Source organism: Canis aureus, chromosome 20 (assembly GCF_053574225.1).
Source record: "Canis aureus isolate CA01 chromosome 20, VMU_Caureus_v.1.0, whole genome shotgun sequence".
In the NCBI taxonomy this organism is placed as follows: Eukaryota; Metazoa; Chordata; class Mammalia; order Carnivora; family Canidae; genus Canis; species Canis aureus.
The window spans coordinates 22,203,892-22,221,463 of NC_135630.1; the positions used below are offsets into that span (position 1 = coordinate 22,203,892).

At 35.5% G+C, this 17,572-nt stretch overlaps 1 long non-coding RNA gene across 1 annotated transcript; it reads right to left on the reverse strand.

The window, feature by feature from the left end:
- Window positions 1–1,591: 1,591 nt before the first annotated feature.
- Window positions 1,592–15,550, reverse strand: LOC144291917 (uncharacterized). Its single transcript, XR_013359468.1, has 3 exons — window positions 15,437–15,550; window positions 3,085–3,133; window positions 1,592–1,726 (listed from the first exon to the last, which is right to left on the reverse strand). It is a non-coding gene; the product is annotated as an uncharacterized LOC144291917 (long non-coding RNA).
- Between the last annotated feature and the right edge of the window lie 2,022 nt (window positions 15,551–17,572).

Here is a 17,572-nt window from a genome sequence, read left to right on the forward strand (position 1 = left end):
GCTTGCCATCTTGATAAAATGCTAAACTGTTGCAAGCTGTTATAAAAATGAATATATAATTAAAACCATAAGTCAAATAAATTAAAACCTTTAAGAATTTCATCATAATAAGATATATCAATTCAAAACAAGGTTTTAAACTGATTTTGGTGGGGAAGTTGAAAATGTCATACTTCCTAGCTTCATCATTGTGGTTTAGACAGAAATCATTCGGGCCAATGCAGATTAAAAATAGTGAATGCAACTAATTTCTTTTTAGAGGAAAATATCCCCACCAGTGCTATCATTGTTGTAGTGGCAGTATCAAAATCTTTACATTTCAGTCCCAAATCCCAAAGAAAATTTGTGGAAATTCAAAAATATATATATTTTCTGATTATATGACCAGGTATTTGGTGCTCTACCCTCCCAGGCACAAAAGAAGTCTCTGAACCCCCAGAGCAGAGGGCATAAGTGCCTAACACAGTGTCTGGTAATAGAGGTTTGCAATATATGTCATGAGATAAATAAATCATTCACCTTAATATAAACATGTGGGATTTGGTGAGAAAGGGGTAAAATGTAGGTATATGTTATTTCATACTGAGCTTTTTTTGCATAAATAAAACTTTAATATGAAATAGTGAGTCTGTTGTGAGAAGATTTATTTTTATTAAATGTATATCAGATAGCAATTAATTGGACTAAAATTCAGGAAAAGAATTTCCATTCCAAGTGCCTTACTAGGGCCCACTGCTTCCAATAACTGTCATAATGATAACTTACTAACAACCTGTTGAAGATGAGTTAGGAAGATGATGGATGGAAATACCAAGAAAAATAAATAAAAGCAAGACTAAGTCTCTGATGTTCTTTGGGGCCTTTCTGAACTTTTGCTTAGCTTCTCTTTCTGTACAATTAGAGAATTAGACTTGAATTGGTGATTTTTCCAATTCTTTTAGCCAAAGTGCCCTGACAGAAATGCTCTAACAGTGGAGCTGCTGTGACTGAAGCAGTCATCCTTGGGGCACGAGCTGCGGGCCTAGCTTCCCTATGACCGAGGCTGAGGACGCCTCAGAGTGCAGCTTCATGAACAATGCACCAGGCAATGAAAAGAGACTCGTAAACATTTAAAATTTTAGAAAAAAAAAGACAGGGTGGGGAGAAAAGAAAATGTGTAGGTAGTTAGTGCCTACCCCAAGTTTAAAATGCCTCCTTAATTTTACTCTTTTATAATATTTTGAAAAAACAATAGAAATTTTTCATCATTTTTACATGTTATTTTTTTTCATAAAACAGAACTGGAGGATTTTTACCTTCTCACTAGTTGTAATAGTTTCGTTATATCCATCCTAAGAGATAGTTGTGATATTCTACTTGGTTCCAACCAACATCTATTTCTCCCTCTTCCCTTCTAGTAAAATTTTGATTTCTTTTTCAGTATGGCAATATGCCCAGTTAAAACTAATTACTTCCCCAGACACTCTAGCATGTTGATATGGTCAGAATTCTGGCCAATGACATGAAAGCAGAAGAATACTAGGTGGCGGGCGGGGGGGGGGGGGGGGTTCAGGAAAGCTATTGTTTTTTAGACTTAAAAAATAGTTACTTGTCATTAATTTGTTGAATAAACTGTTGGTACATGTTGTTTGCCCTCCCCCTTCTTATTTATGTCTGCATGGAATATGGACATGTTGGTAGAGGCCCATCAGCCATTTTGCAACTGTGAGAACAAGATTCATAATGTCTACAAGACAGAGAAATGGAAAGAGACTGAGTCCCAAAAGGCATTGCAGAACTACTGTACCAGCCTTGTTCTAAGTAAGAAAAAGTAAACCCTAATTATTTAGAGCAAACTCAATTCTTAACTGATATAGAAGTCAAGCTTTTCTTCCAACCATCCCCCAACCACCCACAAAATCTTTGCGCACACTGAGATAGCACCGCTGAAGCCAATGGTTAACATCTTCTAAGTTACAGAAATAAAAGCAGGTAATGAAGATGACAACACTCAGCATCACATGGAAGGAAATCCAACCTGAGTGAGGCAGAGATTCACAAAGACCGAGGGATTAAGAGTGTATTGGGGGGGAAGCTGGTGGTGGGTTAGAGACTAACACACAATTGTGTATGAGGCCCAAAGTAAGAGACTGCTGCAGAGTGTCTATAGAGATTGGTCATTAAGAACTGTGACTGATAGAGAAGCAGTGAAAGTAGCTGTAGGCACATCTGTAGGCAAGGAAATAAATGGATGACTCAGAGGAATCCACATAAATCTCAATAGAGCAGACTTCTTGAGGAATGGCTAAAAGCAATAATGAAAGCACGTTCAATAGCATAAGGAATTGGAGAAATGTTGGGAACCTCCAACTAGTACAGACTCAGATCTATTCCTGAGCCCTCAATAATACGAGTTCAGGATTTTCATATTGTTATGCAAAGTGGGCTTTGAATTAGGAAAGTAGAGAGCATGTGTCTCAAAGAAAACTAAATTTGATTGATCAAATTAAAGGAATGTGACATGTCATTAACCCTAAAGGAGATGGTCATATATTAGGTTCACAAATGTAACACATAATTACTCTTATTTGCAAAGGAAATGCAGCTTCCTTACTTCTTTTTAATTAATCTAATCATCATCTTGCTGTCCCATGTAGCCACACAAGCAGTCAATTGTAGATGATGAGTAGGAAAGAAGCTTCCATTTATAAATGAATGGTATCTCAAAGTCCTCACATTTACACAGTTTAGTGTACTTCGATCTCTAGTTTGAGATTAGGGAGAGAGAAAGGTCCCATGTGATCTCATAGTAGCAGAGAATAGGTCTTCAATTTACTTGTCTTCCTCTCTCAAGGGGTAGCTACACTGATTTGGTCCATAGATCAATGTCCACTGGTTAGCAACTAGTTCTGTCTGGCGATTTGGGTAACAGGCTAGATTTTGGTCAGGCAATCTTAACACTCAGAGTCTGGTCTTAGACCAGCCTACCTAATCACTAAGAAGGAGTCCCCTTAGTCAAAAGAGCATTAAAAGCACTGTTAGGTGAACCTAAAATCTGTTCTTGAAATTAGGATTCCAGAAACTCCCATGTGCTCTAATACTTACCTGAAACCAATGCATTGTCTTTGAAGACTCACATTGAAACTGTCTGAACCTTCAAAAAAAAAAACAAACTTTGAGTAACTGAAGCACAAGATCTATACTTAAGAACAAGTTTAGACCAAGTGGAAAACTGGTGAAATGGATCCAGAAGCCTTGATACGAAGTCTTCAGCTTTGGAAATATTTTATCTAAGTAAAATGAATCAGATCCAAACAAAAAGGCAGAGGTAGGCAAATTTGCTCTCTCTGCTTGAGCTGAGACATTCACCTTCTCTTGTCGTCAGACATCTGTACTCCTGGGCTCCAGGCTTTGACTTATACCAGAATTTACACCATCAGCTGCCACCACTTTCCCCATGTCCACCATTCCTCAACCTCTATCCATTTTAGGCCTTTGGACTTGGACTTCCATCACTGGCTTTCCTGGTTCTCTAGCTTGGAAATAATAGATTGTGGGACTTCTTGATCTCTATAACCATGTGAGCCAATTCCTACAATAAATCAGTCTTTCTCTCAACAGAGAGAGAGAACCCTAATACAATAGTATCATTCATATTTTCTCTTTTCTTATTGTGATTATTTTTGCTTAATTACTAAAATTACTGAGAAAGTTGTGTTAAAATCTCCAAATATGATTGTAGATTAGTCTTTATTTCCCTTTTTATGTATTAGTTATTATATCATGTATGTCAAAACTCCAGTTTTAGGCATATACACATTTAAATTAATTCTCCTGATCTACTCAACCTTGTGATTAATGTTATATAGCTATTCAGCTTTATTATGAATAGTATTTGCATGGTATATAATTTTTCATCCTTTTTACTTTCAAGTTCTGTGTGCATCTTTTGGAGACAGCATATAGTTGGGTCTTGCTGCTTTATACAGATTGATAGTTTGCTTTTAATTAGAAAACTTAGTTCATTTACACTTAATGTAACTATTGATGTCATTAGTTCTAGATCTGCCATTTTGTGTCATTTTTTCTCATATTATTCTTTTGTTGTTGTTATTATTGCTTATCGATTTCTTTTTTCCTGCCTTCTTTTGAGTTAACTAAAGTGTTCCACTTTTATTTATTTGCTTTTCAGTATATCTATTTCATTTTTTTTTTTTTAGTGGTTGCTCTAGGAATTATGATGTCTATCTTCAAGTAATTACAAACTATATAGAGTCAATAATGAACTACTTCATATAAGATATATAGGAAACAATGTAATACAATTATCACCCTATATTCTCTGTGCCTATATACATATATATATACACAGATATATGCTTTGTAGATATGTATATTTGTACATATACACACAAAAAAAATCTCCAAAGTTGATTTAATTTTTACTTTATATGATCACAAACCTTTTAAAGTAGTTGTACTCCACCAAGGGCAATATGCCTCCCAGGAGACATTTCACAATATCTAGAGACATTTTTTATTTTCACAACTGTGAAAGAAGTGCTGCTGACAACCAGTGGATAGAATCCAAGGATGCTGCTAAAAACTTTACAGTGCACAGGACAGTCCCTCAAAACCATTGCAAAATATCTAGAGTGCTGAGGCAACGAAGTTTAAACATATAGGCCTTACTTCAGTTACTTAGGGTTTCAGCTAATTAAGGACATTTCTTTACCATATTCAAAGTTCCTCCAAATTCAGCCTTTATATTCAAACCTGATGCATTAAGCTCCCTAAACCTATTAGCTGATGACCAATCACTAAGTTCATTGAGCAAACTAATCATGTTGTGTGGTTCCACATGAGGAATTTAAAGACAATAGGAAAGAAACTGAGAATTCCAAATAAGAGTTTTCCCTACCATTTGTGTTCTTTTTCCTCTTTCTCTCTGGTGTGCAAATACTATCTAGTAATCATTGTTTGGGTTATCTTCATTTGAAAGGAGTAGAATAGGAAGGCCATTTTTAAAAATATAGCAAATTCTGTTTACATATTAAATAAATCCTAACAATTTAAGCCATTTTGAACAAAATTATTGTACATTTCTCTTTTTTTAAAATTTCTTAAACTACAGTGTGTGGTTTCTTTTTTCAAATAATCTCTTCCAGTTTTATTAGACACACTGATAAAATGATAATAAAGTCAAGTTTGTCTAAGAGCACAGGATTTCAAGCTAGACCTAGGCTGAATCTAGATTTATCACATCCTAAATTCATAATACTGTTCCCCCAATCCTCCAAGCCCGTGTTATTATCATTTTTTTAAAATCTGTAAAATGGAGATAATGCCTATAACACAAGATGGCTAAGAAACACCTTGGACCTAGTAGAGCACAAAAATTTAGATAGTCTAAGGCTTTATTCCATCTTGGAAAACTGGTTTGTTGGCACACTGACTTGGCCCTTGTGCGTAAAGAATTATCCCTGGTAAATTGGAGTCGGCTGAGCTATCTACTATGGGTGACTGCACTCATGCCTCTGTGGACACAGGTCAGCACTACTGAGATAAGATCCAGATGCACTGTCACAGATCACTCATTCCAATCAAGCCTACAGAAAGCAAGGGGAATGGGGAAGCGTTGCCACTGAAGTCTTTCATTATCTTCCCAGGGAAATGGTATGAAGAGGCTGAATAAGCTGCAAACTGCAGCAAGTCAACTCCTTATCCACATGTCACAGAAGTCTGCGGCTTGCAGACTTTCTGATTTGCCCTTGGAAGGCCTGGGTTCCTGGGCATTCTGAAGTCCATAAAAGAACAAAGACTTTAGATCCAGACAGTAGGCCTTCTATTTTACAAGACAGCCTCAAAATTGACAGAAATACTAAAGTCACTTTCATACCAGCCTCAAAAGTTGACTAGAGGGGCCTTCTCTAGTCCTGGGAGAACCATAAAATCAAAACACACTTGCACACACACGTACACACACACACACACACACACTGTCCCTTTCTCACAAGCAAATGGCCTATCTTCCACCACGTACACTGACCGCCACAGCTGCCTTCCCGACAGGGTATTCAATCACACACATGTCTTCTGTTTGAAGACTGTTTCCACCTCCAGTCAGGCAGGTTGTTTTCAGCACATCTGACAAAATAGGCCAGATCTGCACAGCAACATTTGAGAGGAAGTGCAACAAAAGACATCCAGCTGTGCTGAATTAAAAGGTCTTCATTCATCACCTTCCATCAGTCAAAAAGCAAAAGGAGGCTGACGTTATTTGTAAGAAATTTAAGGGTGTTATTATTCACCTGTAATTAAAAAGAATGGTTTGATTTGGCTTACAGCCTGGAGGAGAATGAATGCTTTTATTTTGCCAGGTTATGAATTTTTCCAAGTACTGAATAGGCTCTGAGAATGAGGCAATGAGATGGAGGGGAACTTCTTAAGGTTGAATTTTCCTCAACCTGTATTCACTTGCTTTTTTTTCTTATTTTTTTTTAATACAGTGTTTCTTTACCTTTGCTCTTCTGCTTTGGAGTTCCCAGAGAATAGAAATCAAGTGGATTTTGAATCCATCAACATAAGAAAGTTCATGTAAAAGGTTTTAGATATCCCAAGAAGCTGAAATCTGTGGAAATTTATTACAGATGGACAAAGTTGCATTTCCCAGATATACTACATATTTGGGAAAGGTATAGAAATATGGCTTTCTGTGGTCTATACTGAAAAAGTACACACAGTAAGAAAACTAGAAATACCTTTAAGATGTTTTATACATCCAAACTTCTGGAGGATGGATATAGGGATTTGCCAAGCAGGATTTTTAATAGATTCTTCTTCAACCATGCTTTTTATTCCAGGAAGAGTTTAAGGCTATTTGAAGACACACAAATACAATGTTAAATTATTAATTGGATGAGAAAAAAATACAGAACAAAAGGAAAAGCAAAGTAAGAAATATGAGATGAAGCTAAGACTGAAGTATATAATCCAAATAAATGTGTAGCAAGTTCCTATGTAAACTGCATATGCAGCCCTGAGTTTCCCATCAGCAGTGCAAAGAGAGATCTAACATCAGTTATGTGGTCTGTAATGTGCACAAAAACAGGAGAGGCACATGTATTTTTCAAGTATGTTAGCTAGCATGGTCTGACAGTCCTAGGCTTTGGGAGGGAGGGCTGAGGAGAAGTTCCCAAAATTACATGCTGGGGAAGGTAAACATTTTCAGTAACAATCATAAGTTTTTGTATCTTCAGAGTATTCATGGTTTAATTCTGATATCAATAAGTCTAAAAACAAAATTTTCTTCAAGATTGTCAAAATCGTTGTTGGAGGTTAATAGAGAGCAGGTGCCCCAAAGGCAGGCCTTGATCAGCATGAGTAGCACATGAAGACAATATTGGGCCAGGCCTTGGGAGCCCAGCAATTTGGGGCTTCTCTGTATCCCACCACACTGAGCAGTGTACACTGTGTTGCTGGAAAGGAAAGGATAGGGCCGGTGAAATTAAAGCTGCTTGGATGCCCTATATAATATTTGGTATTTTGAAAACACTTTACACTTGCCAGTAAGTAAATCCAGATGGAATTCAAATAAGTTTAGCCAATATTATTATCCTGGCTTGCTGATGTGGAGAGTCAGGTCTGATTGATTTGCCCAAGGACTTTCAATTCCTAAGGAGCCACCATACAGCTTTTTACCACTTCCTGTATATCCAGTGGGCCAAAGAGAGTCCTGGAAGAAAACAGAGACTTTCACATTTCCTGTTCTTGGCTCAACCCAGCAGGTCACAAAAGCCTCTAAACAAAGGAAAAATGTCCATCCTTATAACTTGGCTGGTTCCTTTCCCAGTACTTTCTTACAAAGCAACCCACAGTCAGTTTTTTCGGACCTACTGCCTAATTTCTGTTGGGCTATTTTTTATTTTTTATTAGTCTCAGGTTATTTTCCTGAACAGTTATGAAAAACAACTTTTCCCAACTTACTTATAAGAAAGAAAGCTATCTGGACTCCAGATAGCTGGAACCCAGAATAGAACATACACGATTTAAAGTTTGCATCGATGCATTCTCATTTCTAAGCAAAACCAAAATTACTGTTAAAAATCTCTGCTATTTCCAGGATGGACATTATACATTTATTCACTGGGGTAAATCTCCCAAATTTTCCTTAAGAGAAAAATCACCTCATTTGGGCTGTTTAAAAAAAAGACACACAAAAAAACAGACAAACCAAAAACAACAAAAAAAGCAAATTCCTCAGCCCCACTAAGACTTGCTGAGTCAGAAAATTTCAGAAGGCTGTATGGGAAATTATAACATCAAAGACTGTGGAATCTCATGAAGCCTCAATTCAGATCTCACTTCCGCCACTTAGTGGCTGTGTGACCTTGGTCAAGTAGCTTATCCTCTCTGTACCTCTAAGTTCTTCAGAGTGAAATGTGAAATGTGAACCTGTCCCTTGAGAAACCCCCAATTTAAAGGCAGTTTAGTAAAAAAGGATTCAGCAAATGAAATCTAAGAGGGGCCAACGATAGTCTTCGGATCAGTCTATTTCCAAAAAACTTGGTGATCTTTAAAAAAATTGCCTACCTTCTTCCGAGTCCTAACATAGTGAGAATGAGAATATAATTTTGAAAACAAAGGTGCATTCTCAGGCATCATTTACATATCTAGAAGGATGTGACCATCAATTTTAATCACGCCAAAATTTTAGTACAATTTAGGAAGAAATTATAAATAAGCTCCTCTAGCATTCTATACTATCTGTGCTTCAAATATTTTCAATCTTAAATACAAACATTAACCGAGCAATGGTGAGACTTTATGAAATGTTTTAAGTAGCTCATTTCTAAATAGCTTACCAAATTACAAAAAAAGACATTTGTTTTTTTACAAAAAGAATAATCTACTTGCATGAGTGGCAAAACTATCTTAAGTTTAAAACCCTTCACAGAAAGGACATGCTTAAGAAGACACAGGCAGGGTCTTGATCTTGACTAATCAGTGGAAACATTGGGAAAATATATCAAAATTAAAAATAGAGCCAGAATACATAAATAATGACTACATTTCTTAACTACTTCACTAAAACTGGGTGCTGACAGGCCAGATGGCACAGGTCATTAGTGCCTTTTGGCTTTGGTGTCTCTGCTAACGAAACTCAGGACTGGAAACTCCGGACTGGAATAGCACCACTATTGTTAGGGCCTCTCAAAGCAGAATAGACTAAAAGGCCCTCCTGCAGCTGAGGAACAATGACTTAAAATTCTTTTGTTATTCTGCAATGCCTCAAAATTCGTTAAATCTTGTCCTCTGCCACCCCTAAGGCACTTTGGGGACTTAATTAAGTTATTGTTTGCAGACGTGAGATAAATTCAGTCACATCACAAAAGAAACAATTTGGTTCCAAATGTTATACACACCTCCCTCTCAACAGTAATTCAAGATTCAAGACCTATATGAAAACAGTAATATAATTGTGGGTCTCTTTCTAAATAAAAGGGCCAGAATAATGATATTGAAAACAAAAACAAAACCAGGAACGTATAAGCTGCTAATTTTATTATGCAACTTGTTCACTAAACTCTGATGATTTTTTTAAGTGTAAATACAGTTGATGCTTGCACATATTTGTTGGCAAAATATCAGACACTTTAGGTGGAAGAGAGTGAAGTACTAAAGATAAATCAGGTCATTTCTGTTCCTGTCTTCAGGAAGCCCTAATGCCAAGCCCTGATCCCTTGAGTATCCTCCAGAACCTCTGGTGGTCAAGAAGATTGTGCTGCTAGGAAAAACGCTAAAAAGCTCAAAAATGAAAAAAAAATTTTTTTTAAATAAAAAGCTCTAAAATGGATTAAATCACTAAATGATTATAAAGCTTCTGTTCCTTTTATTGTGTTCATCATAAAATCTACCCCTCTTATTTGAGAGAGGTCACTATTTCTGTCTTGAAAAATTTCATGCCATGGTTAGAGCTTTTGTAATGAACAAATCCAGAGCAATGTGGGACATTGTAGTATGAAGTGATTCTTGGGTCACTACGGGTCTCATGAATCCCAGATTAATCCTTCCCTGTTCTCTCTCTTGGCTCCAAAGTCAGGTCAAAGCCAACAGTAAATAATGTCTCATACCTATATCTGGCACCAGGAGTCTCCTGCTAATTTAGCTGGAAGCCAACACAGCCAATGGTGGCTAAGCTCTTGGCAGTCTGGGCATGCAAAGTTTTTAGGTAGCACATGTCTGCTCATGATCTATATATATATCACTTGAAACCGAGTTTATATCTTAGCTAAGGCTATATTGTCCCTACACAGGTTTCTCATGCTACCCCAGACCTCTTAGCTAACGTTTTTCTGTACTGAAGCTCTTAAGACCCATCTATGTTTGCATAGTCTTGTGCCTTTACTCCTACTCCTTTGCTTAAGGCCCACCACCCCTATGGAAATTGATACCTACCTATATAAAGTGTACCTTACCAAAGCTGCAATGGCCTTTCATGGTGAAGTTTTCACAGAGCTGAAGCCTAAATCTTAAAGCCTTGGAAACCCAGCCACACCCCAAAACATACGCCATGGCACAGTATCCAGATTGAAGGTATACAGAGTCTCCTAATAAAATGCAAGACATAAAGTCCTGACCCAACCCCAGGTTTCTCCATATGTATTTTTATCTACAAACTATATGCTTTGTCTTCTGTTTCACAGCATTCCTAAGGAATGAATCAAATATGCCAAGATGAGAGTGAAAGTGGTGTAACAAAAAAGCATCTTCTCATCTCTCTAGGGTTTGTACCCATTGTGAATAAGTCACAAGAGTCAGCAGGTGAAGACCCAAACTCTTATCTTATGAATGTTAAGCTGCAGAAAGTTACTTGATGGGGCAGACCCTAGCTTCCAATTTGGCCGCTTAGGTCTTGAAAAATTACCCAAAGGAAATGTTGAATTTGCAGAGCAAACACACTTCCCCAGGTCATTTCCTCTCTCTAGACCTGATGGAGAAAGAAAGAGAAACAAGAGACCACCCCCACCATCATTTGCAAGAATCTAATAGATCAGCGCCATCTCACTGAGAAGCAATGTTCAAAGGCAGATGCCCAACATGCAGGCATCCCCTTTGACCTTCCTGGGAGGAAAAATGGTTTGCTGGGGAACTAGGAGCTAGGAGTGTTATATAAATGAAAATCACTCCAGTTGGATAGAACATTAGGCATCAGAGTGAACTATTTCTGCCCAAATACTTAAGACCCATAAAAAAGTATTTCTTTACTTACAACAATTAGACAATCAGTTTTGTAATCTATTCTATTTCTGCATTTTCCAGAGCTCCTAAGATGCTTAAATCTAAGTGTATTTGCTCAATTATAATAGTTTCTCCTCTATATTTATTTGTACTTAAATATAAAGAATGCATCGAATAACAAATTTGGAATCCTTTCTTTATTTTATAAAATTTAAGCCTTCCACATTTCAAGGAGTTATAAGACTTGTTCTACTCTGGGTCACCAATCAAATGTCATTTACCATGATGGCACATTACAAGACAACCCTTCAGAAACATGGGTGTTTTGTCAATACAAATATAGTTTACTGATTTTCCAAAAATATTGTTGATAAGTCCTAGAAGTAAACAGGTGCATACCTTTTTTGAAATTCAGACCTTCTGTTTCATTAATGAGGGCTACAGATGAAGGGGAAGTCAGGGTGATCAATAGTTACAAATTAAAAGTGAAATAAGTTTCAAACGTGTTTTCTGATGTGACATATAAATTAAGTTTCTTTGGAGAGGACGAGAAAACAAAGATTAATTCAAAATAGAAAACTCTTTTGTCACAGGTCAGGTTGTTTACACACCATTAAGCTCATCCTTTTTTTAGAATGGCTCAAAAATATTTGACTAAAATCAGTGATAAAAATAAGGGGAGTGAAAAGGAAATAGTCTTGAAATAAGTATATTTTATTTAAGTCCTTTGTATTGATCAAATGTCAGTGTGGATAGCAATATTTAGTCTTTATAAAGTTCTTCACAGTTTGATCCTCTGACACCACAGTTTTCTTCATTTCCTGACCAACGGCATTGTATGGCCAACAGCTGGTGCCTTTAACCCAGCAGATGTTTTTGTGGCTCAGTTGTATTCATCATACAAGCAGAGTCCAGGATTTTGTTTTCCTTCACACCCTTCTCCCACATGCAGAAACTTCCTTCAGAAGACAAAGGGAGTGTGCATAAAAACACACCACAGGGTGTGGATGAGTTTAATAAACACAGTCTCCGGTGTATAAAGCGCCTAACTCTTTCCTAGTACAGTAGGATTACACAACAGCCACTGAAGTAATTTGCAAATGGTTTCTATAAGACCAAAACCCACAGCCAAAGGAATCACATAATCATAGAATATTGAACTTGGATGGGACCGGTGCAGTGTGTGTCAAAACCCAGTAATATATGGGTGATTAAATTTATTTAAGCTCATACTCCCCTCCCCCATGTTAACTTAAACTAATTTTGTTATAATATTATTACTTAAATATGTGCAACCATAAATCAAAGAATAAACTTGTCATACCTCTAGCTTCTTCACCTGATTGGGACAGATACTACTAGATATAGGTGTCTGTGTAGTAAGTGAGTTGTAATCATCTTTCAGGGTGAAAATCATGCCAAAATATCAGCATGTGTTTGTGTAGTTTCACTTCCACCTTTTACTGGCTGTGTTATTCCAAACAGGTCACTTATTCAACCCGTGCCTCATCTATAACAATAGAATCCATCTTATGGGTTATAAAATTAAGCAAAATAATAAAACTGTAACACTGCATACTGTATAGTTACTACTAAGTAAATGGTCATGATCATTTGTTTTCAAAACCATATAGCCACCAAAATTCAAAGTTTATTTAATTTACTGTAATGCATGATAGGAATTGTTTGTGAAAGTACATGTAGTGAAAGTGGGTTCATGGGCCATTTTTTGAATAGAATGTTATTAAAAAACTTCAAGAATATGTTCACTAGTTCAGAATAACTGGACAATATATATAATTAACTGCCAGTTAACAATTTTTTAAAATTTAATAAAGTGACACTCTAAAGTTGTCTTGTCACTGCAAGCAAGGTAAGTTAATATATTTTAGAAATCCGCATTAAATGCATTGTTTAGTTTAACCATTTCTCAAATGGAGAAATAAATTACATACCGCTGGTATTAGCTTTAGAATGAGGGAAAATCCAAAATCTTTGATGGATTTTTCATTTAGATTTTGGTAGCATGAAATTCTCAACCAGGTCAATATCTGAGACATTGTAAAATCACAAAGAAGTTAGGAAGTTTGGATTCCTTTCCAGAGTTCTTTGTTTTCTGTGAAATACTGAAATATCTTCACATCACAAAGGGAAATAACAATTTGACAGATGTGTCCCAAAATAATCAGGTTGGCATTTATGGGGTGAAGAAAACTCTCGTAACCATCACAAAAGTGATAACTAAATCATTTAAAATTATAGTTATTTCTGTGTCTAATAGTTTCACCTGCTTAAATTTATTATGTATGAAAATAAATAATTTATTCATCTCATATAGACATAACAACAATATGTCTGTAAAAAATATATTTCAGAGGACAGAATTTTTTCAATTCTTTGTGTGGGATCTTTTTTTTTAAAGATTTTATTTATTTATTTGAGAGAGAGAGAGAAAGAGGGACAGCAAGAGAGAACATGAGCAGGATGAGGGGCAGAGGGGGAAGCAGACTCCTCCTGAACAGGGAGCCAGATGCAGGACTCAATCCCAGGATTCCTGGATCATGACCTGAGCCAAAGGCAGATACACAGCCAACTGCACCCAGTTGCTCCATTTGTACTGGAATTTTAAAACCAATTTGAAAGCTAGTATGAATATAACGCTTTTCCTGCATTCAGATATACAAAGCATCTAAAACATTTTCAGAAGTTTCCATCATTTCAGTAAGTTGTATTATAATTTTCAGATTTATAACTAGATGTTTTTAATTAACAACTATATGCATATAGGATTCTCACATCAAAGATTTTCAATAAAATCTTTCCCTACTTATATATATTAATTACATCTTGAAAGCATTTTCTATATTATTAATCACTGATATTTACATGATTTTTCTAAGCACCAACTAAGAAAACAAAAAGACCACCTTCCCCCACCCCCCAAAGAAACCCAAAAACCTATCTTCGGGGAGGAAATTGCAATGAACAAAAGATGAATTAGGAAATAGACCTTTGAAAAAGAATTTTTAGGCTGGTGGAACTGACATGTATAATATGGGCTATTAACTAGATGTATTTAGTGAAATTTGAACTACTCAAACAAGAATCAGAGGAAGTAGAGCTTATATTGTAGGAATCCTCCTATGGCATATATCTCCTTAAAAATAAGCCCCAGTATCAGTTGGCCAGCAGTGTGGGCTGTGTTCATACAGCCTGATGTCCTTCTGGTGTGGTCCTAGCTGACTGACTGTTGTTAGCTAAACTCCTTCAAGGATCTTGGCTGGAACAGCGGTATCAACTGGAACCTCTTGCTGAACATCGTGTCTTATCCTCTAGCAGGCCAGCCTGCTTGTGCTCATCCTGAAATTTTAATGTGAATGAAAGAGATCTCTCATGTGAAAATGCTTTCTAAGCTTCTATTTGCTGCTGTTCCACTGATCAAAGCTGGTCTCAAGGCCAGTTTACATTTAATAGAGGAAAGCAAAGCTCCACTTCCTATTGGGAATAATAGTATTATTCCCATTTTGCTATTTGCCACACCCGCAATATTTCTTTACACATGTCTTTTTGAGTTAATGCCTAAATGTCTCGAAAATTCATGCATTTTTCTCTTCCGGGACATTCCTTAGAGTTAGCTATGATTACTTTTCCATTAGATTACTGCAGTGACCATCTAGATGGACTCCCCTTAGTCATGCCTACTGCCTTACAAGAAAGCAACCAAGCAATCTTTTTAAAATATAGATATTATTTGAATAAGAATATCAAATTAGACCTGGAAAATGTTTTCTTTATGTTAGGATAAAACCCCAAGTCCTTACTAGGCCTATTAGGTCCTCTATGGTATAGTTCACACACGTTAAGTATATGTGACCTCCCAAGAGAGTGAATAAAACATGTACGATGACAGGAGAGCTTTGTTAATATTAAAATACACCATTATACTAATGAAGTGATGAATTTTGAGTAATTATTTTGTTTTCAATACAACTTGATTACAAGCACATATAACTTAATTTTTAATAATTGCTGTGTTTATCAACTGGCCAGCAAAATCCCCGATAATTTAACAATCTATGTTCATAAGTAGAATGACCTGGACTAAACTGAAAGCTTCTCTCAATAAAGAAAGTTTGGGTTGAGGTTTGAATAATGGGACCAAAAAGAATTGGGGAAAGGGGATGAATATTTCCATCATTTGTAATTTTACACTTACTTGGATGATTTCTTAATTGTTGAAAGCTGAGATCACATCTGTTTTTCTCCCTGGTGCCTATCAAAGGACTGGTTTAGACCTAATAAGAAATTTGAAGACAAGATTAACTTTCAGATATCTGAGCAAAGACTAAATTGTAGACTTATGTGAAGATTACAATATTTCAGAGTCATACTTTGCTACTGTCTAAAACCAATATTTCAAAAACACATAACCTATATTTTTGAGCTTTATATCAGGAATGAGGGAATTCAGGTTCGAGAACTAATTCAGCCATTACCCATCTTTTTAAACATTCTTGGTCTCAGTCTCCTCATCAATAAAGTGAGAAAGAATGTTGACATGGTACCTGTCTTTTCCAATTTTTTAATTATGTGATATGATTCTGAGACTTGAAATAAGCAGAAAATTTTAGCATAAGGATAACCTTCTTTCAGAAGTGAATGCATTATACATTTATTTATCTGAATTTGCTTTAAATTTGTAATGTGTTTTCAATTTAAGTACCCAGAGGATATAATTATATATAAAAATTAAATTGCTCAAAATGTTAAATGTAGACTTTTTAAAAACCCAGGAAAATAAAAAATGAAGCAAAGAAGAATAAACATATAATATGCAAACAATAGAATGAAATTAAATAGCAATCTCCTCATCGCAACTAATAGAGTAACTGTCCTAAATTTGTGGAGTACTGAAATGCCTCACATTGAGAAACATGCTGAATTTCCTAAAATTTTAACACATGGGACCTGCTTATGAAGCATCTGGAAAATCCCAAAATCAAAACATGCACTTAAGCAGGACAATTTCAAAAGAGTATAACCCAGAGGCTATGTCCCCCAAGCTGAGTGTGGCAGGAAATAGTTGGGCCCCCACATGTCAGGACAAAATTTCTGCAGCACTTCTCAATAGGACATTTAAAAAGAGAAAAGCAAATAGGCAACACAGCAGTAGGTATTTTTTAATATATTTCAGATTTTATTCAAACAAAAACAACATATGGGATTCTGAAGTAATTCACAATTCATTATAATGAACCAAATAAGAGATTTTGAACCTCTTGATACCCAAAGTAATAGATTGTGTTTTCATGATTTTGTGAGGCTTCTGAAGTAAATTCTAGTTTACTGAGGAATGTACTTGACCTAGGGCATCAGAAAAACAAAGTGCAAGCTCAGCTCTTTGATGTGACCTTAATCTCTCAATTTGCAATGTAAATGAAAATAGATGGTAAAAGAATAGCCTATGGCGGCTAATTGTCTGGTTTTTAATCCTAACTCCTCCTCAGGAAAAAACAAATGTATTGAATAACTGTACTTGATAAATGAAGTGTCATGTATTTTGTAAGGTAACCACTAAAGAATAGAAAGTTATAAATTCCAACTAGAAGATGGGAAAAAATGCAGTCACAGAAATAACACAATCACAAAGAAAGCAGAAAAAATATATATATACAACAAATTGTACAAACAGCACAAAAATGTTGGTAGAATTTAACCCAAAATAGATCAGTAATTATACTAAATATAAATGAGCCATATGTTACAATTAAAAGGCAAAGATAAAATAGATTAAAATGCAAAAACCAAATAAATACTTTTTTAAAAGATGCATATTAAAAATAGGAACACAGAAAGTTTAAAATTTTAAAGTTTTAAATAGATATATCTTATAAATGTTAACCTCCCTCAAAAATGGATTTTTAGTTATAGCAATATTAAAAAAAGAGATGTTATAGCAAAAAGCATTATTATATTTCAACAGGGCCATTTCACAATGAAAAAAAAATGTAATACACCACAGATCATCAAGAGGTTCTAGAATCTTTAAGCTTTTCTGTATTTCATTTTAAAAATTGAAAAAATTAGAAGAACAAGAATACAAATTATCAAAGAGTGGGAGATTTTAACAAAATTTTCTTTATAAAGATATAATAAAAAGGAAAAAAAAAAACAAAAAGGATATGGAAAACTTGAATAGCTTTATTTAAAAATTGACCTAGTAGATTTTTCCAGGCTATTTCAGTCAACAACCATAGAATGTACATTCTTTTACAACATGCACATTTATAAAAACTGACCATATCCTGAGCTAAAAAGTATGTTCAATAAATTTCAAAGAAATTAAATCACA